This window comes from Prinia subflava, chromosome 1, assembly GCF_021018805.1.
Source record: "Prinia subflava isolate CZ2003 ecotype Zambia chromosome 1, Cam_Psub_1.2, whole genome shotgun sequence".
NCBI lineage: Eukaryota > Metazoa > Chordata > Aves > Passeriformes > Cisticolidae > Prinia > Prinia subflava.
The window spans coordinates 61,128,378-61,153,021 of record NC_086247.1 but is presented as its reverse complement, the minus strand read 5'-3'; positions in this window follow the sequence as shown (position 1 = coordinate 61,153,021).

Below are 24,644 nucleotides of genomic sequence, written 5' to 3'. Positions count from 1 at the left end.
CATGGGAAGCCAGTGGAAACACATAGTTTGTAGCCAGATCTCTGCTCTGCCCTAGGATCTTTTTCCTAGTTTTTTAATACCTTGTGTCCGAAGGCCAGATGTCAGGACTTTAAGAAATGGAAAGCTGTCATGATTTATTACTGTGGAACATATTTGATGAGCTGACTGACCACTGTTTCCTTCAGTCCAAGAATGGTCATCGTCTTCTACCATCATGTGTCAGATGTCAGTTATAGTAGCTTGACTTCCAAGACAGGAGAAGTGAGCTACAAGGCTTTCCTAGGGAGAAATGAGCTGAGAGCCTGCATAGCACTACTCTTCCAGACACTGCCTGGGTTTAACTTGCAGTGAGGAGTGAAGTCTGTCCTGTCTGGCATCTGTCACTGGCCGGTGTGGGTCTGTGCTCTGTAGCAGGGATGTTGAGTGTGAGAGCTGTGTCTCCCTGGGAAGTATTGGGGGACACTGCCATCTACTGTCTCCCTTACCTGAAATGACAATTTGGTTATCGGCTGTACAGAAGAGTTTCTTGTCCTGCTGCCACAAATTTTTTTTTTCCTTTTGATAGCTATTTTCAGGTTTTTTCAGGTTTTTTTCAGTTTACTACTTGCACATCTCTCCTAAATGTGAAGGGATCCTTTTTGAGGTGCAGTTGAGAGAACATGAAGCTGTGATTCAGAGAAAAGAGCTTCTATTTCTATCTCCACCACTTGGCATATTGAAAGACCTTAGGCAAGTTCCTCTGCCCCTATTTCCATCTTGCTCAATGAGATGAATGACTCTGATCTGCCTTATAAACTGCATTAGTGTTTTAGCAGCAGGTCACTGTCATTAATACTCTTTTTAATACTTACAGATTTGGGCTAGTCCAGAGGAGGAGTAACTGTAGTCAGGGAAATCCATGCACAGGTGTGAGGGAAGCCATTGCCACGATGTATTTTTTGGGGGAAAAGTCACCAGCATGCTCTCTTTCTTTCTCCCTGGTGATGAGGACATGTTATCACTCTTCTTTTTGGTTCCTTCATTGGTCTCTGTACCTTGCCCTTGGACAGGGCGTAGACAGAACCTCCACCCTCATTCATCCAGTGAGAGCAGCCTATGTACAGCAGCTGAGGGGAGCACGTGGTTCCACAATCACGATATCAAAAAGTCTTTGCAAGACAGCCCGGCCACCCCAATGACCTTAGATTGGTCATATTTCTTGGTACAAAACCAGTACAAAGAATGCTGGGTTCAGTTCTAATTATCTATTCATAATTAATTCATATTTAACAGCAACAAATGACACTGCTATCCCATTCATTTAATGCCTTCAGTACCGAAGGGTCTGAATCAAAATTTTTATGTGTTTGTCTCAAAATACACTTGTGTGTTTTTTTGAAACAGCTATAACTCAGAATTACTAATCTTGTGGAATTGATTATCTTGGGTAGTAGAGCTAGGCATTCATAATAGGGAATAAATAAAATTGTAACTCCTTGTAGATAGTTTATTAATTTTTGTGGGTCTAACTTCTGGACAATAGTTATCACTGGGCAGTAAATTACTTAGATCAGGTCCCAAGCACCAAAAAGCAGAAAAACTGAGAGCAAGCATTCCAAGATGTTCTCTTCTATTTTTTCTCCACAGGCACATGCAGCTTGTGAGAGCTGGATGCATTGCTCTTCCCTGCTGGTCAAGCTAGATTTGCAAACCTGAGTGTTTCCAGGCAGTCAGTGCTACAAGGATACTCTGGGCATGTGCCATGGTCTGACAAACTCTTCACATGGGACTGGGAATTAACTTTGATACCTCATTTATATCAAATAATAGGTACAAGCCACCAGGTCACAAGGGTTTTCTGGTGCTAGATAGAAAAGTATGTATTTCACTGTGTGTCCATTGCTCTTGTCCTGTCCCTGGGCTATAGTGAGAACTATCTGGCTCCCTCATCATTCCTCTGATCAGATATTTATATCTTTGATAACATTCCCCCTGAGTCTTCTCTAGGTTTAATAGTCCCAGCTGTCTCAGCTTTTCCTCCAGTCCCACAATCATCTTTTCTACCTTTTTCTGGTCTTGCTCTTGTAAGTCTGTTTTTTTTCTGTACTGTGAAGCCCAGAGCTGGATGCAGTTGTCCAGACATGGCCTCACCAGTGCTGAGTAGAGAGGAAGGATCATGTTCTTCTTCCCGTTCCTAATGCACACGACTGTGTCATACAGTCCTGGGAGAGACCCCTCCAGATGACAGCTGCAAATAGTTGTGGTTGAGTGCCATCATGCTGGACATGTTTGCTTGAACTCCTTGTGTTTGGAAAAGGCAACCATGAAGTCTCTTACCTTGATCACAGTGGTAAAACTCCTCTCTGGCTACCACTTTTGCATGGGACTGATAATCCATAGACCAGGGTTTCTCAGAACTTCAAGAAAAAATTCTCATTTTTCTCATTTCTCACTTTTTCTCATCTCTCTAACCCACCTGGGTGTTTGAAGGTTACACCTGTATTTTCAGATGTATTATGGGAGAAACAGACAAGTGGTGAGAATTGTGAAGGTTCTGAATCCAATTTCAGTGTGGAAAGAATAGAAGATCTATAAAACTAGAAAAAAATAATGTGCATATATTTCTCAGCTTCCTCATCAGATTATAACATCTTAACAAGTCCTGTAGGCCATCCAGAATACTATTTTTTTTCATCTCATAGCTTCTCCTCCAACTACAGCGTGTCTCTCTCTCACTTTCCCACTCTCTCCTCTGTCCCTTCTCTCCTTTGTCTTCCGTAGGCAACTGATTCTTTTGACCATGACTAGCCTAGAGATCAGTCCCATATGCTCCTTATGTTACTCTTGCTTGCTCTTTCCTTAGTTTCTAATGCCTTCATCATTTCTGTGGTCTTTTTGTGGTTCTAGGACTAAAAATTTCAAGAGAGTTAAAAAATTTCCCTTAAAGACATCCTGTCTTTCTGCCTATGCTTTTGAATGGTGTTTCCTCTAGAGAAGGATTTGTAGCCACGACTCTCCCATCTCCTTAGCACAGACCATGAAATTCACTTGTACAGCTGTCTTCTGACCATGAGCACCATTTTCTGTCCTACCAAGATTTACTGTCTGTCTTCACAGAACTACTCCTGTGGCCTTTGTTTCATCTCTAGTGTGATAGAGTGCATCAAGAAAGAGTTTATGCAGAAGCTAATAACTGATGATCAGGTATATTAAATCAAACTGTGGTCTTAAAAAGCAGTGAAAATATTGTGGCTGACCTGTAGAGAGTAGAAGGGGGAAGAAGGGACAGATTTTATCTATGATAGATTAACACATGTCTGTGGACACCAGCAAAGTGATTTTCAACCTCTGTCAGTAAATACTGCTTTTCTGTTTATTGTGTCTTTAAGGAGAATGTCACTTGAAGATAAAACAGGAGGCAGCTTTACTTATCTGAGATGAAACCTTTAATTTTCTGTTAAGACTGCAGAATTTATAATAAATAAAATGGCAGGCTACATTTTTTGCTGGGTAGTGTCACATTTGGGATCAAAAGTAGATGAGGGATGTGGTTCAGAATTCAGTTACTGAACTGGGCAATTGTGATAACATCTTGAGGGCCTTCCTGTATCTTGTGAAATTATCTATACAGCCAGGGAAGAAATGCTCTTCATCTCTTAAACCTGCTGCTATAAAACAGACCTGACTCCCTGGGAGCTTCCCTGTTTTGGTGACATAAAGTTAGAGCTCCAAGTGTTGACCAGGAGAGTATTTTATAGGATCCAGACCATTTAAAATTGGTTGGTTTCAATCAGATTAAGTCTCTTACTACACTTGCAAAAGAACAACAAAGTAATACAAAACTCAACTGTGTAGCAAACTGGAAAACACTTGATAGCATACATAATAAATCCCGTGATGTTTCCACCACTGTGCGAAATTATTTGAAGAATTACTCCTCTCATCCCTTGAAGTGGTTTGCAGCATGTACCGCTGTGATGTAGGAAGTTGTTTAACCAATGAGCTGGTCATATCCTCAGGCATTCGAGTCTGAATGAACAGAGGGCAAAATCCTCTTTGCTGAGTCCAGATAATCCACCCAAGTAAAGGGCCTCAGCTGTGGAGCACGACACATTTTGATCATGAGGACTCTGACATGGCAAAGTCAAGAGAGGATATGTTTGGCTCAGTGTAGCATCATTTAGCACAAAGTGAGAAAGTGAAGTATCCCTCATAAGGTACCAAGAAAGGATTGTGCATAATGCAGCTTGGACAATGAGGCACAAGGCAAAAGAGGAAGACACCATTAAGAATAAGCCAGTCAGCATGAAAAAAAGTCAATAAAGCCTGAGGCGTGGTAAAGACAATATGGAAGACAATACTGGTCCTCAGAGCAGTTAGCACAGACAAACTTAGCAAGTCAGTATCTATGAAGAAAGCCCTAATTCTCTTAATTTACAACAACAACAACAACAACAAAATTATTTTAATAATAAAAGAACTACTTGAGGCAGTCTTAGCATTGATCAATAGCCATGTAACTACTACATGAAATGCAAAGTCAAATATTAGCAGTTTCTGCGTAGCTTTACTCCTGGTAGCCCATGCAAATATTCTCCAATTTGCTTTTAATGGAGCATGTCCTACTGTTTAGTGCAACATTTCACAGTTTAATATTAATAAATCTCCTCCCTCTCTGTCTTAGAGGTAAGCTGACCTATTGTTTTTAAAAGTGCAGCCACTGAAGATGGAAATTTGTTTTCACTGTGGAGTTTGCAAGATATGTGGATCATGTTGACAATCAAGAGTTGTCATTTTTTGTCTCCTGAGTATGAATCCTTTTCCAAAATTGCCTGTCGCTGATGATTCAGGACAAAGAGATATGAACTATTAATGCTTTTCTAGAAAAAGTAGTTGCAATGTAACTACAGTCACCTGGATGTCAAGAGTGACCCTTTATGACAGTGTTTTGCTCTGCAAATAAATATCCACTATACTGACAATTTATAAGGTAGCAAGTAGTCATGCAGAAATACTGACTGCTCACTACTTAGCCAAAGGCTCTGTAACTGCTTTTGCTGGGGATTGTCATTGTTTTAGTGCAAGGACTCTCAAGGTTAGTCTTGGCAAAGCCATAATAACAACTGTGTGTTTTAAACCCAGTTTCTGGGTTGTTTATTGTCTGCTTTTTCATAAAAAACAAAGTTCCATACCCATAAAAACCAATACACCTTGGAATTTAGGCAGCTTTCTGTAGACACCAGCCCCGCTCTTTCCTACGACACTTGGGCTCTTGTAGTTGAAGGTAAAGCTTAGTGTCTGCGCCTTCAGCTCAGCTGTGAACAGCAGTTAACTATCACTGCATTTCCCCTTTGCTTTGCCTTCAGATACAGGCAGACTGCTCCTCACATTGACACAGATCATAGAGTCTCTGTCAGAACTGATAAGCTCAGCATCCAAACCCCTCCTGAGCCATAAGGAATGACATACAAGCCTGTTGGTCCTGTTGGCAGATCTCTAAGAATAGCTGCATCAGTGTCCCTCTTCTGCAGCCATACTCTTATTAAAGACATGCTCGATCACAGGACAGATGAATCTTCCTGAAGGGTGCATGATAGCATTTCCCCTGACAGTTCTTATTCTCTAAGCATATTTTTGATTTAGTGGCTGTTCTCAATCAGACTGAAACAGAGTATTCTGATTTTATCTGGTATTCTGGCCTGGACTTCAGAGAGGGATGAGTAGGAATGTGACAGCATTCTGCTTTCACTGGGGAAAAAAAAAGGAGGAAAAGAGTCTGTAGGCTACTTTGTCCTCCTTGCAGCTTTTCTTCATTTAGTTATAACTCTTCTGATAAGTCTTAATTTGCCACTTTATGGACTAGGCTTATATTTGAGGAAATACTAAAGAAATATGAGCTTGAGCCTCTGTTCCCATCCCACCAACCAAAAAAACCCTGAGAAAATTAAATTGACCCAGCTGTTGTTCAGTGCACTATTTTTCTCTTGGCGTGCATGATTCAACTGAATAAAAACCACTAGTTTATGAAAGAGTAAAAGAAACAATCAGGAAGGCAAACTGACAGAGCAACATGCAGTGTCAAATGACGTTTTTCCTGAAGTCTAGCTGTTCACACTGTTCCTCTGCTTTTTTACTTGGACTGCTGATAGGTCACCTCATGGCTTCCCACTCCCACTTCTAGCATGTCTCAGCATTATAACACCAGATAGAGGGGGATGGCAGAGAGGACAACTGAGAGCAAGGTGATGTGTTAACTTCTCTTCATGGCCTGTCTTGTGTGCAGATAATAAATGGAAAAATACTGGACTCATAAAAATTATGAAGACACTGGATCAAATCCAATTCTTGTTACACAAAGGGCTGTGTCTTATGAAGCCCAAAAATGGAGGCCAGTTAAGTCCTTCTTCTGAAAGTTCCCAGAAGACCAGGGAATTAATGTTTTTCTTTGGTATACCTGTTTTCCTGATCAATGACTGGCAATACCATTGGACCCTTCTAATGAGAGAACCAACCCCAGAATAGAGCACCTATGTGTTTGTCTCTCTTTCTCTCTGTACACAGGCTGTGTGTGGGTGTATCTGTCACACCCCTGCACCTTAACAGGATATCAGAATTCTTTGAACTGTGTTCAAACTGATAAAACTCCCTATGAAGCAGTTTGTAAACTGATCTCATCCAAAAGACTAGTCTGAGAATATCTTCAAAATCCTTCCTTTAAGATGATGCAACCTTGTGTCATCAGAAGCACAAGAGCACCCGCAGAAGCCAGCTTTGCAAAATAATTCTTACAAATTCCTGAAAGGCTTCCAAAAACTGAAGTAATTTGCTTAGATCTGTGCTAGGAGAGGGAAACTAGTACAGCTCCTTGGAAAGCCCACCTTAATGCTGTTTATGCTTCAGTCCTTTCTAAAGGACTGAATTGTTCACACTTCTTTCCTGACCATTAGAGAATTGCTAGGTAGTCAGCAGAGCTCACTGTTTTTCAGGAGTTGGAATTAATCATGATTTATTAACACTGCAACATTGTCTCCTGCTGGCCACTGGCAGAAACAGAGTCAATTCTTTGGCGTGCCAAATCCCACCAGATCCCAGCCCATTTCCCTGCATTTCAAGGACATGCTAGGAGTGTATTCCCTTGAACTCACAAAGAAAATGAAATATTTGCTAAAGAATACCCTCTCTTCCTTCTTATCTACATGGTGTTTTAATGATGCAGCAGAGACAAGGAGGTAAATGTTTTTGTGGTTTTAGGGGTTTTTGGCTATTCATATAGACCATTTTGCTTTCATGTTCGACCAGAGGACAGGAAAGAAATAAGGTTTATTTTTAGCCCTCTTCTTCGAATGTAATAATTGCTGGCTGTGACAAGCTCCCTGGGGAGCCTTAAGTTTGAGCATCTGCTCCCCACAATCTTTTCCCGGAGAGAGCCAGAGAGCCTCCTTGGTTACTGGTGTCCGCCAGAAGACACTTATGCATCTCCACACTCGTGTGGTCCAGAACTAAGATTTCTGCTTGTTTCCTTCAAAAGAAAGCCAGGAATGTCAAAACAGCCCAAAGCGCTTTGAATACTTGAGCTGTTTAATTGAGGTGCCTGTGTACTACACCTTAACTTATATTCTATATACTTGAGTAATAAATGTATTGTCAGTACTTACCTAGCTTGGAATTACTCTTAACTCATTATTTTAAAATAAATGCAAATAAAATTTTTCAGAGAAGATGATTACAAGCATTAGTGACTCTTGCTTGAGACCTCCAAGGTCAGAAAATAACAACAAAAGGCATGATAACAGGGTGACTAATCCTTACTGCTTTTTTTTCCTAGACGTATTTGAGCAGTGAGTAAAAAAAAATCTGCAACACTTCCGTGCCTTTCTTCATATCTTAGGCAAAATTGAAAAAATCAGAATAAAAGAAGATGGCTTTCTTGAGTGCTATTTTGACATTGCATTTCTTCTCTGTTTCTTTCATTTATCAGGACTGACATTGTTCAGAACTGGGAGATCCATGCCTTGGTCTCAGAGTGACAGGTTGTATTTTATCTTTGACTGCATGGTGAAATTATGCAATTGTTTTAGAGAGAACATAAATGTAGAGGTAGAATAAAAGGGCCCAGAGGGCCAAATTCTGCACAGACTAACACCTGTTTGCCTTAGAGATTTAAATTAAGAGAGAATTTCTTTCTTGTGCTAAATTCATCTCTCTTATGTGCAAGAAACTTTCACTTAAGCAATTTTGAGTTATGCAGATCTAGCAAAACAAAATATGGCTTTTTGAGAAGAAGTGCCAAGTTTTATTTAATTTGAAACCCCACTGACTTCATTTGTGCTACACAAGTGAAGGAAAGCATTTTTAAACGCAAAAACTTATTGGTGAATTCGTTATGATTTGGAATACTTACACACTGTCACTTGTTCTTGCAAAGGAAGACTACTTCAACCACTTCACCAGAAAGTAATTCAATGGGTTAAGCCTATAAAGAGTTCAGCTTTAAAATCCTTCCTGCTGCTATGAAGAATAAAATCAGAAGAGGAAATTCAATGTAAACCAGAAGTGATGGTGGACTGAGTTTACTTGAAAAAAAAAGTGGAAAGGATGAATTTACATCCCAAGTTCAGAGAGTTTTCTGAACTCAGATATTGGAATGGGGCCTAGTGGGGCCTTCTCAGACATCCTTTTAAACTGAACTAAGTTGAGTCATTGCAAACCAAGGCTGAAACAAAACGTGAAATTACTGAGATTTAAAAAAATCTTATTAGTGTTCAGTATCCATGACATCTAGCCTCTAATCTTTTAACGTTGGTCCTAGGCACTCGGAGCTTTTGCAGGAAAACTGGATTTCCACATTTAACCATTAAAGTTGCTGTCATCTTAAAAGCTATCAAACAAGTTGTAGTGAGGTGCTGAAAATAATTAATGCTCTCCTCTTTCTAAAGGCTGATTGAACCACCAGGTACTTGAGTAACACAGGCAAAGTACTGGTTACACATGCTGGTAACATGCACATCTGCTGCTAGGTATACCCTTATGGAAATTATTTGGCTTTATCAAAGAGCTTTATTTCAACAGCTACTGAAAGTATGGGAAGGGAAGATGACTTTCTAAATAGTTTAAATGAAGGGATTAGGCTGTGAAGATTTGCCCATCTCCTAAAGACAGACAATAAGGTAAAATGGATGTGAGAGAAAATTATATTGCATTATTATTTTATTTATTAACTATATTAAATCTTATTCCCCAACCTGTGCGTGTTATAGGAGCTATCTGTACATACATTTGGCAGCCAGTGAATTGTTAGTGAATATTAGTGATTATTAGTGAATAGTTGTGGCTATTTAGGATAAATATAGTAGCTTCAGTAAGCTTTGCCTAATTGCATGTACCTGGATGTTTTTCATCATGAAGCAAATGAACAGTGAAACAACATTCTGTAGGAGACATATGGTCAATCTACAGGGCAGTGCTTTTTGTTCTGGACTCTGAACTGCAGCTTGTATCACATCAGACTGTAATTTGCTTTCATAAACATGGTTGTCTTCTTGTCCAAATCAGCACTAGCAAGAAAGGAAGTGATTTTTACAGCTTGATTGCAACACGCCTTCTGAAAAGGAAAGGTATACACGCAGTTAAACTATACTTTCACTTCTCCAAATTTTAAACTTTGCCCAAAGGCTTAGTCATTGCTTGAGAGGCCACCCAGGCCTCTGGGCAGCATGGGAATGGCAGGTAAATTGGCCAGCTTTCCAACCAAAAAGGCAACATTCACAGTGCTCGTGATAACGTGACTGTTTCAAATCATTCAGCCCATTGTTTGAGATTCTTAAATTAGTTTGTAAAACTTGTACTGAAAGAAAATTTAGCAGCGAGGCTCAATGGAAGAGAAGTTGCTTTGCTGTAGTTTTTCCTTTACAGATCAGTTCTGAGAAAAAAAAAAAACCTCCTAGTTGAACAACATTGCTAAAATTATTTTCTATTTTGAGCATGTGTTTAAGCTAATCCTTTTGTTCCATTCAGAGCTCATCCGGTGATGCAGTGTTCCCTTTTTTAGTTCTCAGAATTGTTGCCCATAGCTAATCTATGCTCATATCTAAGCCTTTCGTGTTTATACCCTCTTTACATGGACACCTCCGATTTCAGCCAGGTGGACTGGACTTTGTGAAACCCTCAATGAATGGAGTGAACAAAGCTCTGATGACAAGACATCTTGTAGGACATGCAGGAAAGCATGAATCATGAAAGAAAGAGTATAGAACCTCATTTCTGGTCTAATTTATGGTATAGCCCTGCAGTGCTTTGGGCCTCTGCATAAGGATAGACAAACCCTCAGATCCTTCTAAATTTTCCTTATCGCCCTTTAAAGAACATTTCTGCTCCTTTCACAATGAGCAACTAGCATTATCCTCAAATTGCTCTGATCTGGATAGATTCCTATGCCTAAAACATAAAAAGTAATGTAAGAAAACAAAAAAAGGTTAATTTTTTTTGTTTTGGGGTAGCTTCTTTTAGATGGCTTCAACACCTACTCACATTCCATACATTATGTAAGGTCAGTGCTTAAAATTACCTTTCCAGAAAGTACTTTCATTTCTCAACTGCTTTGTACCACCCCACTGTTCCAGTCTGTGTGCCCTTAGCTCCCAGCTACATCCTACACCATATCACCATTTCTCCCACTTACTACACTATCATCTAAAAATAAAAGATGGAAAAAAACCTCTGGATTGTGACTGCTGTACTGTTATCTCCAGGCATTGACTTGCTTCCTATCCTGCCTAAGTGGCAGCATGCAGCAACAGGATCTCAGCTTTTAGGAACAAATAAAACAACTCTATGCTTCCAGGAAGAAAATGGTCTGTGTTTTGGAATCAGTGAAAAGGTTTGATGAACTTCTAGTTTTCTAGTCCTTATGGTTTTGCTGTATGAACATAATACTACAGGAATCTGTGAAAGTGCAAATAATATTATACCAGCCGTCCATTATGTCATGTACTATGAGTTTTCCAGAACTCTTGGAATTTCCCAGTAAATCTTTAAGTCAACTGGAGCTATTTCCAAAGTACAGCAGCCTGTCCCTTAATCAGTCCCCATAAGTCTTGAAGGCTTTTATATTTCTCCAATTTCCAAGTGTTTTTAATAGATCATTGCAGCACTTTTGTGGGACCATGAAACATCTAACCCTTGCTGGGCAGGCAAGTGACTTGGAGTATCCAAGGATCCACCAAGGTAGGAAGATACACCCTGATTTAGCAGTACTGACAGCTTCAAACCTTTTGTTTCAGAGACTAGGTGCAGCTCAGATAACTGGATACACAATCCTAGTCCATGCACAATCTGTTTTGGGCTGGGACAGGCAATGGGAGCAATGTCAGCTGTTCCCATGGGTGCTCTTCTGTTGGCAAAGGGCATGCTGTCATTCCTCTTGTTCTGGGGTGTCTTACAATACCCTAAAATGCTCTAAAGCAGTCCTCCCTGGATGGGTTTCCAAATAGCTTGCTGTGGTCTTGTTATATCTCTTGCCAGTTGAGACCTACATCAGTAATTTCTCTTACTGGTCCTGTCAATTGTTACGTATTTATAACAATAGTCTTAGAAAAATGGAAAACTACTCAGTGCCTAAGATAAGCCCTTTGGAAATGGATGAGGTTCTTATGGTAGGGACAAGAGTAAAAAGAAGGGATCAATCCAGCCTTCCTGTCTAAAGGTTTTGTTTTTAGTACTAGTGCCATTTACCAAGCGATGCCTTAGGGAACATTGTACTCACATTGTGAAAAGCAGTGGCTTATGCTAGACACAGCACTCCACATGCTCATTATGACACAGCCTTTTCTGTTACTGAACGTTGTTAAAAATAAGCAAAGAAATTGAGACTACACATCTGTAATGTCATGAAAGATACAGAGGAAATGCAGTTCTGAAGATTCAGATGAGTTTTTGTAATAGATAGGTATGCAAAAAGATATTTTTTATTTAATACATAATGACTAAATATGTATATATAATAACTAAATGACAAAAAGGCTCAAAAGAGGATGTATTCCTAATCCCATGCTTTACAAATAGATGAACTTGGAAATTTTTAAAAACTCCCTGAGAAGTTTCAACAGTACTAACACTCAGTAGGAGCACTTGGAGAAGCAGAAACGATAGTCAAGTGCCTGAAAAGGATCTCTGCATGATATCCTGAAATAAGCACAGTATCTTAATACTGCCATCTATTTGTATGCACATAATTAGATATCTATACATGGAACTAAGAAAATAAGCTCTCTATATGATTGAGAAGTGACCTTTTTCTTTTCTTCTTATGGGTTTTAGACTGCAGTTGCATCAAATTTACTGTAAATGACTGTGAACTATTTCTTAACACTCACAGACTCTAGCCATTCATCTCCTCAATTTGCTTGGGCTGATGTTGTCAGCTGCCATTGCCTTTATGCCCAGTGTAGATACTACAAAGATCTTTCACTCTCCAGGAAATAAGTTCTGGTTTGGATCTCTAAGAGGTAGAAAAAAGCTTTTACAACAGGTACTGACATCTGTATCAGCATGTCCATAATACCTAGCCTCATAGAATTTCCACTTTTACCAGCGAGGATATTGTTTTAGAATTTCCTCCTTTACTAGTGAGGACACTGTTTAAAAATATAGATTACTTTGAGGAGAACACAGCGACATATATTTTCTTACCTTAGAGGAAATGTTCTGCATGTTTTCATTCTTTTGCTAGGCTCAATAAATTGAAGATGAATATAAATCCTAGCTTTTACCCCAGGAAAGATTCCTCCCAACTTCAAACAAAGCCATATCAGAGTATTTTAAAAATAATAATATTCAGGGCACATATTAACACAACCAGAAATTTATATCATGTAAAAGCAGTGCTCAGAAGACTTATAGAGATGCTAAAACAAGATCATAAAATATTTGAATTTGAAAATGTATGAAATGATCTCTCCTCATGGTGCTGGTTCATTTGGTTTGTTTTTATTGTTGGTTTTTCTTTTTGCTTTCTTTTTTTTTTTTCTTTCAGAAAAGGAGACACCTCCACTTGCTTTTTTTTTTTTTTTTCTTTTATTCCTGGTAGAATCTGGAGGCAGAAAAAAATATATTCTGCACCAGAATGTTTATTTGCATGTCTTGTTCCCTCCTTCCTCCTGAATTCAATGCGTGAATTTTTGATAATTTTCTGCTGTAGTGCTTATCACTGGATGTTTTGTGAGCAGGTGAAACGTGCTCTTCACAGTGTGCCTGTTTCGGCCACCTGCCCCCTAGAATACACTTTAACAAACCATTTCTTTTGTAGAGATAAATAGCCTAAGCAAACCCCAAAGGTCAGTCCTGGGATTCAGTCAACAGGACTCCCACTGACTTCAATGGAAGGGAATGAAACCTCACTTCAATGAACCTCTAAGATTTAAATAGTTCAGATAGCTCTCTTCCCCCAGCTACACCACTGCTGAGCCCACCTCTGGATACGCCAGCAGTGGCTGCTCTCTGGCCATACTCAGGCTTTGCATGAAGCACTTCAGAAATACATTACTGGGATGCACAGAAGAATTTCCCAGTAGCTGAACACTAAGGGCAAAAGAAAATTGTGGTGAGTAAAGATAGTGTCTGAGGAAACAGCTGATGGCAGGGTGTGATCCTCTTTCCCTGAAGCCAATGGATCTTCTGTCATTTCCTTCAAGGAACGCAGGACCAAACAGATGGGCCATGAGTTGGAGTTTGGTCCTTGTGCTGATCCATTGGTTTCTAAAACTTGCATGATGACTGATGGGGAATTTCTCTCATGAAGGGACAGCACAGAATCACTCTTTGTGTTCTCACAGCATCCCTTTGTCTGTTCCTCTTTGCTCTGTCTCTTTCTAGCTGCCATAGTCTCCTTGTGGTGGTTATTCACACTTTTCTTCCAAGGCTGGCCTTAACCCCTGCCTATCTACAAGTCCAGGAGCACAGAGAGAGCACGCAGAGCTCAGTGGGATGGGTGATGCAGAGCAGGCAGGGCAGGCTGACAGCCTTCCCAGGGCTCCCTCAGCTGTGTGCCACAGCTTCACTGGCTCTCCTGCACAAGAAATTCCTCCTTCTTTTCATTTGAGACTGTTCTCAGCAATAGGGCTATGAAAATGTCTGCTGATGGTATCTTGCAACAGAATAGATTAGCATCTCTTCCATACATAAAAGTGGTCATATTTAATAAATACATTTTAATTTCAGACTTATCCTCTAGATCAGAAAAATATTACCGGGGTTTTTGACAACATCCAGGACAGTTTGAACCCTTATTTAGAAGAATAAAGCAATATAAACATGCAAACATGAAGAGGCAGATGTCATTTGCCCTGTCCTGCAGAAAACATTACAGGTAAGCAATCACAGTGGCAAAATGTGGCTGAGTCTAGAAACCCCTCTTTGTATTCAGTGTGATCTGTTTAGGAAGAGGTTTCAAATACTAACTTCAAATACATCCTCTTAGCTTGTTTAGGGTTTTGTTTTTTGGTTTACTTTTTTTTTTTTTTTTGTCAGATGATGGAGATCTCAGCCACACACTTGGCTTTCTCTTGGTGCCGGTGGTATCACTGCTAATTTCAGGCTCTAGCATGGTAACGTCACTTCTGCATGGTTCCAGGAGAGCTGAAGTAAATACTCCCATGCAGTGCTCTGAGAGCCCACATACAGTGGCTCATGCTTGTTCTGCCAACAGAGCTGTTTCATCCCAGACACTATATTGTCTGCATAAATAAACTGTAACAAGAATTCATACACCAGCAATTCGTCAGAGATTTTATTTCTATTTTTGCAGCTTGCTGTAATTATTTCCTCACAGGGAAGCTGATTCTGCTTATATGGACTTTTCTTGAGATGGAGCATCTTTTCTGTACTTTTTCTTATACTTGTTATAAAGAAAGATTATTCATCTCCAAATTTATAGCATCTAGACATGTTCCCACTTGCAGCACCCAGACAGACAGTTATTCACTTCGCTCTTCTCAACACCCATTTAAAAAAAAGAAAGAACTAATATTTTATATTTGAAAACTACCATTCTTTCTTTTTCATCAACAGCTTTTTGATCTTATGACATTACAAATCTGTGTTTTTCTTGCCAAATTCCAAGAGCCTTTCTGAACTTGTTTATTGTCCTGTGCAAATGCTACCATCAACCTATTTGTGACCAAAGTGTAATAAATTTCTAGAAAATAAAATATACATTTAATTAGTCAAATTAATAAGTAGCTTTTAAGATGAACACACATCAATGCATGTATTTTCATTAATATAACCTTGTAAAACTCATGTGATCAAGCTTGTCTCTGGGCTTTGCTTTCAGACTTCATAAAATTAATCCATGGTGATAATTTCTGGAAGCGAAATTGTTCCTCATTGACAAGCTGATGCTGCACACCTTTAAGGCGTTTTCTGTGTGGGGAGGATGAAAGTTCTGAGTTGAAGGGGGGAATGTGCCAAGGTCTCATTTTCTTGTGCACTACGATTTTCCAGCTCACTATTCTGGTGGAAGGCGTAAGAGATTGCTGGTAATACGTAGGGGTGTGAAAAGGCTCATGACAGTGGGAGGAAGTAAGTGGAGTAGGAGGTTCTCACTGCATCAGGTCTGACCAGGTCTAAATCTGTTCTCTGACTAGTCTGCATGTTCAGTGTGTAGTACTTGCACTCGTGTTTGTTCCTGTCCTCAGGGGAAGAGTGATGGCCCTCAGCTCTGCTGTCCATGTTTGCCACAGAGCCTCCTTTGCACTTCCAACACGAGGCCAGCCCAGGGTTAGATCCAGGTGGCTCCATGGCAGGACATGAGCCTTTCTGTCACACAACTGACCTGGAGCTGGGCAGCATAATGGCATCCCTGAGGGTGAACACTGAGCTCCTCACTGAGGAGGGCCAGTCAGCATGCCAGGGTCGGAAGGACAAGCCTTCCAAGTGACACAGCTTGGGCTGCAGTGAAGGGTACATCGAGCCCTCAGCCTAGAGGGAAGGCCCAGAGGAGGTCAGTCGGAGTCAGTATGGCATGTTGCTGTGCCCGTGCCCCAGCACTTGTGAGTGGTGCTCAGCTGGGGGCATGAACTTGGGTTCTTGACCATGAAGGAGGAGCTTGTGAGATGGAAGAGGGAATACAGGTCTTGAGTTCATGATTTCACATACCATTGACTGAAGTTTAGTCTTTGAGTCATTGGATCTCAAGTCTTTGATATTAAGCCTATGGGTCACTGTGAGGAAACCAAAGTTTTGTGAAACCAGACACTCTGCCCTTGCTCAGGTCCACCAGGTAAGGGGTGTATGCTAGGTTCTACCTTGTGTGGTCAGTAAGTCCACCTCCTCCAGGGAGCCTGGTGCTATCTTCACAGGCCAGCTCTGTCAACCATGGCTTAGTCAGATCCCTGGCTACCAAAACCATCTTTCTTCCTGAGTCTTGACTTTCACCTTCTTCCAGCAATGACCAATCTACTCAAATGCATTTGGAAATAAGGTGAAGGGACAGAAAAGGAGACAAAAAAAAAAAGAGAAAGATGAAAATGGAGAGGGAAGAAAAATATCATGGAAACAAGGATCTCAGTTTCCTCCTGCTAGACACTAACAAAAAGCTTTTGAAGTGTTAGACCACATATTTTCAGATGGGATCACTCTGCTAAAGCTGCTGATCACCTGCTTTTAGCTGTGAGGTTGACTCTTATGCTAAATGCCCACTCTGCCAAATCCATCGTCAAGGCAAAATACTTCACCTGCTGTAATTAAATCTCAGGATTTTTTAAGCTTGTCTCCTGATTTTTGGAGCCTGACTCATGGTTTCTGTGGAAAACTTAGGCTTGGCAAATGCTGAAAGCAGTGGGAGTATTTGCAGCTTGAAGGCACTGTTCAGCGAGAGGAAGGGTGGAGGAATCTGCCCCTCAGCAATTAGTAGACTCGCTTTCTACGAAAGGACGTGTCATTTGGTAGGTTATTTTAGCATGCTGTACAGATGCAGATTATTTTTTAGAATTTTTAATTGGTGATACCATAGCAACTTTATACAATGAAAAACAGTCCAGGCCAGATTGTGCCTGACAACCACCCGCCTGTTTGGGGGTGGCAGAAAGCTGTACCGACCCAGAAGGACTCTGAGAAGCTCTTGACGCTCTGAGTCCTGGTGAGGAAGGCTGTCAGATAGGTGAAATAGGCTCCCAACCCCACAGTTAGAGGGGGCAGCTCCATTGCCTTGTCACCTTACAGTCTTTTCCTCAACATTTTGAATTGAGCTGGGTGTTACAGCTAAATCCCTTAGATGCCAGAAAATTATTTAAAATTCAGGGCTCTGATACATTTTTACCCTCTGGGAATCAGAGATGGGAGAGAATCTGAAGAAGTAGTGCAGGGCAGAAATCTATGTAACAGATAGTGTCTAGGCCTACTGATACTGCAGCATTCAATAGTGTCTTTCATTGGTCAGTGGGAACCAGGCTTTTCCTCTGTGCATTCATCTTAAACATTTTCTATCTTCTGGTGAGAAAAATCTGGATGGGATATGTTCAGTGCTGGCCCCTCTTCCCTTGTGTCTTGGTTTGAAAGACAGGTATCTGCTAGGAAGGGGGCAGGACCTCTCTAGAGATGGAGAATTCAAATCCCCTCCCTCCAAATTATTCTAATTAAAAAAAAAAAAATTAAAGGAGCTTTCAGACAGAGGTATGGGGATAGGAATAACAGTTCTTTACTAGTATATATGACAAAACAACAAACAAACAACAACTATAGCATTAATAATAAACAGAACCAGGAACCTTGAGGGTTTTCTTTCACAAAAGCCCAGAGCAGTTTGATCTCGGTGCCCCTGCAGGGCTCCGAGAGGCCGAGCTGGAAGGAAGGAAAGTCCCGGGCTGGTGGATGAGATGAGGAGCTCTGCGCTGGTAGCTGGAGCAGCAGGGGTGTCCCGGCAGGGCTGGGCAGGGCAGGACTACAGAGCAGCAGGGGAACCTCAAAGCTCCGAAGAAGCAGCGGCGGTGGGGGGAGGCTGGAGAAAGCGAGCTCAGGATTCCCGGGTACAGGAGCAGATGACGGTAGCTTTCCCAGGATGAGACAGAGGCAGAGTGAGGGCCGCCAACTCTTCCTGTAGCGGGGGCAGCTTGACCGTCCTCCTCGGCGCTGAGAGCAAGAGTGAGCTCCCCTCCCCCAGATCTGTCTTTTTGCCTTTCCCAAACCTCGTCATCTCTCCCCTCTGAGGGACACTCCCAGGGATTCAGAAACAATAGGTGTAGCCTCGTGCTGCCATGTCCCTCAAGTACTCCCTTTTGTTCTGACTAAGTAGTCATCAAGGCCTCTTGGAAACTTATGGGAAAAAATTCTGTGAGAAGAAAAAAAACCAAATCTAACCCCCAACACCTTGGTATCAGTTCAGCAGTAAGGAGCAGGGAAGAGTGTCACGTCACTACCTTGATGCAGGTGTCTTCTCCTTAGCCCTTTGGTGTTCTCGTCTTAGCTAAAGGACTGAAATTCATACCTCAGGTACACATAGATCTCATTAAAGAGTTAAAGGGGCCATACTCAGCTCTGTGCAGTATTGTGCTCTCATGCACAAAGTCTTTGCCTTTCTGCCATGTCCAAGACATGTATATATGTGTGTAGGTATATATATGACTCTGAGACATTTCAAAGTCACTGCAAGGAATGGAAATAGACAGTGCTGGACTGGTTGAGTAGGCTAGGGATCACCATGAAGAGGTTGAAAGTGTGAGGTGAGGACAGTATGGATGTGAGTGTGTATATAAAAGGGAAGGACTAAATGATGGAGAATAGATGAATCATAAGAGCACTGTGGTTTCCAGCCCACCTAGGGAAGCTGGAGAGCAGGCAACAACTTGAATTGAGAAACCCACTACACAGTAATGGGATAAAAGAGACTAGGGGAAGCAGAGGGTCTTTCAGAGGAGGGTAACATGTGATGCTCAAGGCCAGGTTGGATGGGAGTCTGAGAAACCTGGTTTAGTGAAAGGTGTCCGTGCCCATGTTGGGGCAGTTGAACTAGACAGCCTTTCAAAGTCCCTTTCAACTCAATATGTTCTATGATCCTTACACTGTGGTGTGTAGTTAGGATAAAAGAAGATCAAAGCAGTGCTGTGTATATACTGTTTATTGTGAACACATACTGCAGCAAAAACAGACTCTTAGTGAATATAAAGTCTTTACTTGGAGTCAAAATTCAACATTATTAAATTGTGCCAAATATGTGGAGAATGATGACTACTGGGAAGGAATACAGTAACAAGAGAGACTGATATTTTACAAATTGTGCAGAAGCTTGAATGCAAAGAATTGAGACTGATCCAGGTAGTGAAGACGTGAGGGAAGGCTCCCAAAAGAGGTTTTTAAAAACCTGACATCACAGATTTCCCTCTTTCTGTATGGGAGGAAAATGAGAGACACGGAAAGAAAATAATTTACTTTCATAACATCAGACTTGCTTTTGCAAGGCCTCCATTAGCCCTCTGTTTTGACCATAAATATGTGTGTGGGAAGGGGCTTTGAAGGAAGAGCAAGTCCAACACTCGAGAGCTGTCTGCTTCATTCCCAATGTAAATTCATAGAAATGCTAACATGGAATATCACTGTGCTAAATACTCATGCTCAAATGTTTCCCACCCTTGTGGACAGCCCTGTGTCCTTGGTCATTCCCTAGAGATGTACACAAATTGGCTTGAAAAATACAAGGAATGTTGCTGAGTATCCTTTTATTCAAACCACTTGCCATCGAATTTTCAATGGGTGAGAGAAATCTGACTGTGGGAAATAAAAGCTTTTGAAGCTATGGGCAGAATTTATCATGAGGTAATGCTATTACATTAGAAAAACACCTGAAAATATCCCCAGGAACTTTTAAATAACAATTTCTTAATGGATTTCTTCTTTGAAGATGGAAGAACATGCTGTGTCTGTGTATATGTACGTTATTATTCATCTATAGGAATTTATCATTAATTAACAATTTAAAGAAATCTACCAAACACTAATTGGATGTATTTTTATAAGTTTTGCTGCCTATGAAAGTGAATTTCTGCGTTTTGAATAGTGATCTATGAATCATGGAAGTGTTTCTTTTTTAATTAGGGAGATATTAAATACTGATCCTGATTTTGCCAGTGTGGTCAATGAATACATCCTTGCTAGAATATCACAATTTAAAACATTTGTGGTGGTCACCTATTTTTCAGAACGCATTCATGAGATAAAAAGCTGAGTTTTTAACTCAAAATTAATTTTTCTTTTTTTAATGATATGCTAAATAGGAAATGGAGCCAAAGCTTATGTATTTATTTCTTCATGATGCTGTGCTCCCCAAATCCCTTTTCTGCTTTATTAAACTGTAGATAGTTGTTCTCCTTCCCAAGTAATCTCAGTTTGGTTGGAATCTTTATATCAGTTTATGATAACAGATTATGGTAACAGAATGTTACCGTTTTTTGAAGAACCGTATCACTTCATCTTTCATAAATACTAATTAAACAACTCGGGCTTACGTCAGTGCCAAGATTCATGTCAGCAGTTAGTGCAACTTGTTATTGTAAGATTAGTTCTGACACATTCCTTCCAGCACAGCAAGCAGTGGGATCCTGTGCAGCACTGGGAAGAAGTCATCTCTCTAGAGACTGCTGGTAGGTATCCAATAGGAAGGAAGGCTGCTTTCTTTAACAAGATTAAAAACTCTCTGCTGACATACTCCCTTACTGAATCATCCTGAACTGTAAGTCTCACCACGCAGAAGGAACGAGCTCACTCATCAGCCAGCCTTCTCCCTTTGCAGCACTCAGGCCCTGTGTACTGTAGTGTCTGCACACTGTGCCCAATGGGACTGGCTTCAGGAGCCTTCTCTGGTCTGGTCAGGGATCATTCACAGCTGCAATAATTGGCAATGATTTCTTGACTACAAGAGCATTGAGTGAGGCTTACTCCTCTGAGCAATTGCTTGCTGTGAAAGAGATGTAAGGGAGAGAAGTGACCTTATTCTGTCCAGTTGGCACGTACACTGCTGATTCAGGGGCATTCCCTGGGCTCTGCTTGAAGGGGTGCTGGTGGTATTGTCACTGTCTAAATGTTACTGTTTGAGCTGAGCAACATGCAAACACTGGAGTTTTAAGAGCTGTGTAATTTTAAGGCATCTCCTTAGTAGAGGTCATCCTCCAGAGAATTGTTTTCATTGTTCAGATTCACAGGTGTTACAATGCCTACTGAGTGTAATTTCTTCTTACTCTGAATGCTTGTGAAGACATAGAGTGTGGTGACAGGGAGACAGGGATAGACAGAACCTGCTTGCCCAGCAGTGCCCTGTGGGTTCACAGAGTACTGGTTAGTGTTGTGTCTTGTTTCACAACAGGTTAAGATTCAGATTTTTCAGAGTGGTGGAAGAATTTGGTGGTGTGTCCAGCTGGCATATGCAGTAGCCATGAATGTGTGGCAACTGCAGTAATATGTGAACTTAAGGAATATATATCTATTGGCCTGTGTGCCTAAAGTGATTCAGTGAGTAGGGCACTCACAAGAAATTGGATTTTAATCCTGTTGTAATTCTGAAAACTTGGATCCTCACAAGACTGAGGAATAAACTAGCATTACTGTGTATTCTAGGTAACATTCCCTCTTTTTCTCTTTTTAATTTAATTTTTCCTAATCAGATACCATTTATTTTCAAAAAGGCACTGAATATCCTCAATCAGAAAGCTATTAAGTACATAAGCCTTCTTTATCCTCCTGTTGCTGCTCTGACTTACAGGGAGTACATGAAGCTTTGCTCTCAGTTTGGGTAGTTTAGTTCAGATCTCAGCATTAATGTGAAGAAGAAAACCATCGTGACCCAAAGTGCTCTGACTGATCCAGGAACTTCATCAGATTATACCATGCCAGAAGGTGCATTTACACCCTGCAATCTGTAATCAAGTGATACTTGGAATCAAGTGTATAATTCAGAAACTGTCTTTGGCAATGTGTCTAAACACATATTGGAAAATAAGCAGTTATGATCAAATGACAAGATATGTGTCTTTCAGGTGGTGTGTGTATGGTGCTCTTCTGATCCTGCTAGTGCATGGAAAAGAGTTATAAACATGGGGGATAGCAAGACAATTTTCAGTTTCTTTCTGCATCAGAACAATTTTCAGTTTCTGATCTTCAAGGGGGAAACCAAAGCATCTTTACACAAAGCAAAGCTGTGAAGTGTGACGGTACTTTTTGGCTTTGTCCCATGTGCTCCGCGAGTGACAGATTAATCTAAGCAAGGTCTTGTTTGAAGAACCTAAGCCTGCACAACTGCTGAGGCTGAGCAAGACTTGGCCTCAGAGATAGATCCATGAAGGCTTTGAGTTCTCTAAACCTCCCAGACTGGAGGGTGCTTCTTAGCAACAGTTTATGAAATGAGCAGAGATACAGTGGTCCTGCCTGGGTGCATCAATCATCATCTTTGTCATTATCCATCCAAAATGGAGGGGTGTTGGGATATTCTTTGCTGGTTTTAAATCTGCAAGTGTGGAACAAAGTTGTGCCATAAACAAGGTCTCTTGTTTTTGGGGTCTTTTTCTGAAAAATGCTGAATGCCTACTCTGAAGAGAATTTTCCATTACTAAACATACTAAATAGAGAAGAAAATCTTTATTAAGGTTTTTATGAACTGCAAGGGACCACAGCCATTTAATATGACTTTTAAGGAAAGGTCTCAAATATTGTCGTAAAGGGCACCTGGATATTTGTTTTTTTAAGGTAGAGAGAAATAATTTTAGTTTATTTTAAGCTGATACTAAGACTCCAGTCAAGACCTCATACTGCACTGACACATGTGGGGCTGCATCCAGAGACAAAGGCAATTTGGGGAATACTTTTAAACTCTTTGAAAATTACTCAGAGATTTTAATGTGTTTGTTTCTTTGATTTATTTACTCCAAGGTCCGCATGTTATAGCTTAGACAGCATATCTTTATATGCAGAATAATATCTCAGAGACATGGAAGAGAGGGTGCTAAGAAAGGCTCTTATACTAAACGAAAAGAGAATGCAAAATAGAAATTAGTCATATTAATATATAGGAAAGAGGTGGCAAAATTAATGATGATGCAGACATTGTTAAGATGAAATTTGAAGTTTGTTCCTTTAGGCATTTTTGAGTTCTGAATGTATAAATGTTTTGTGTTGAACATATGGAAGAAACAAAGCTTTATTTCTACTTGCATAACTCAAAAACTGTTGAGTTAATAGGAAAAGAAAAAGAAGTAAAGGAAAAAAGTAAGGAGAAAAGCAAATTTGGCTGAGATCAAGCATGAAAGATTTACATTCAAAAGAAATAATTCTGGTTTGTTTTGTTTTGGTAGAGTATATTAAAAGGAGTTATGAGTGACTGAGAAGGGAAATCTGAATGGGAACCAGAACACTACCTTGACAGATAATCAACTACGTATACACCCAGATATTTTTAATGTTTGTGTAATTTAAAGAGTATGATTTATTCTGTCTTTATGCTTAAAATAACTGCATTTCTAAATGTATAATGTGCATATACTGTAATGCTGGGGATGGTAAATCAGAATGCTTTTTAAAGTGTACATCTCTGTTTAGTATGTTCCTTATATTGATACATGACAGGTGTTCAGTTGAGTATTACTGAAAGCTGACAAAATAACTGGACTTCCACCGGAAGGAAAGAATTTATTCTCTCCCCAGAGCAGGGATTGTTGTTAACTATTCCAGAACAGCAACTGTTAAAGCATTCAGTGTCAGAGATACTCTAATGAAGACAGAAGGTTTATATAGGCTTGGCTAGTCCCCATGGAAACAGCCTTTCTACTGGGTTACCATAGGAATCGTCAAAGCCTTTGTAAGCCTCCCTTAATAGCGCACATACGCTTTCCAGGCAGACTGGAATATCTGCTAGAGGATACACCTCCTGTTTTTAAATATAAATACAAACAGATTTTGTTTTGGAGTGGTACTCATCTCTGTTTAACTAGCTATGCTATTCTTTACGTTAGAGTTACATTAAACATTGGAGTCACCTGGGATACAGGAGAATGTGTGAGGGCTGGATGGGTTTCTGAACAAGGCAAGCCATGGACGTTCGTGTCTAAACCTGCAGCAAAAATACCATTCCTTACAGCACTTCTGGCATAGCCCAAAACATCTCAAAACATTTCCCCTCCATCCTCCTGTGGACACTGCAGAGTTTTAGTCTGTCTGAAGCTTTTCCGAACAAAAGTTGTACAGCAGTAAACAAACAAGCAAGAAATGCAGCCAAAGAAAACAAGCAAAACACAGCTGAATGAAACTCACAGAAAGCAAGATATGGGGTGACTTCAGCTCTCTAAGTCTTTCAAGACAGTTGCTGTTTTGACTTCTAAATAATGCTCCTTGAAGGCATTACCTGGGCACAGGATGAGTAGTTTCTTGGATAACTAATGAGGAATTGCATTTTCACACTCTTGATCCTGAGGCTTTGTAAGAACAGGGAAGTACAGTGAGGAGCTGCAGGTTGTGAGTGAAACATGCACCTACTTGCTGGTCTTGTCACTGTGAGCTTAATTTTATTCAAAGGACCTTTATAAATGAAAAAAAAAATACAATTTTGTTTCTGTTTGAACTCCTTGGATTAACATAGGGTTCTCCATACAGGGGATTGACATTAATAAGACTACTTGTTAAGGAAATCTAGCCAA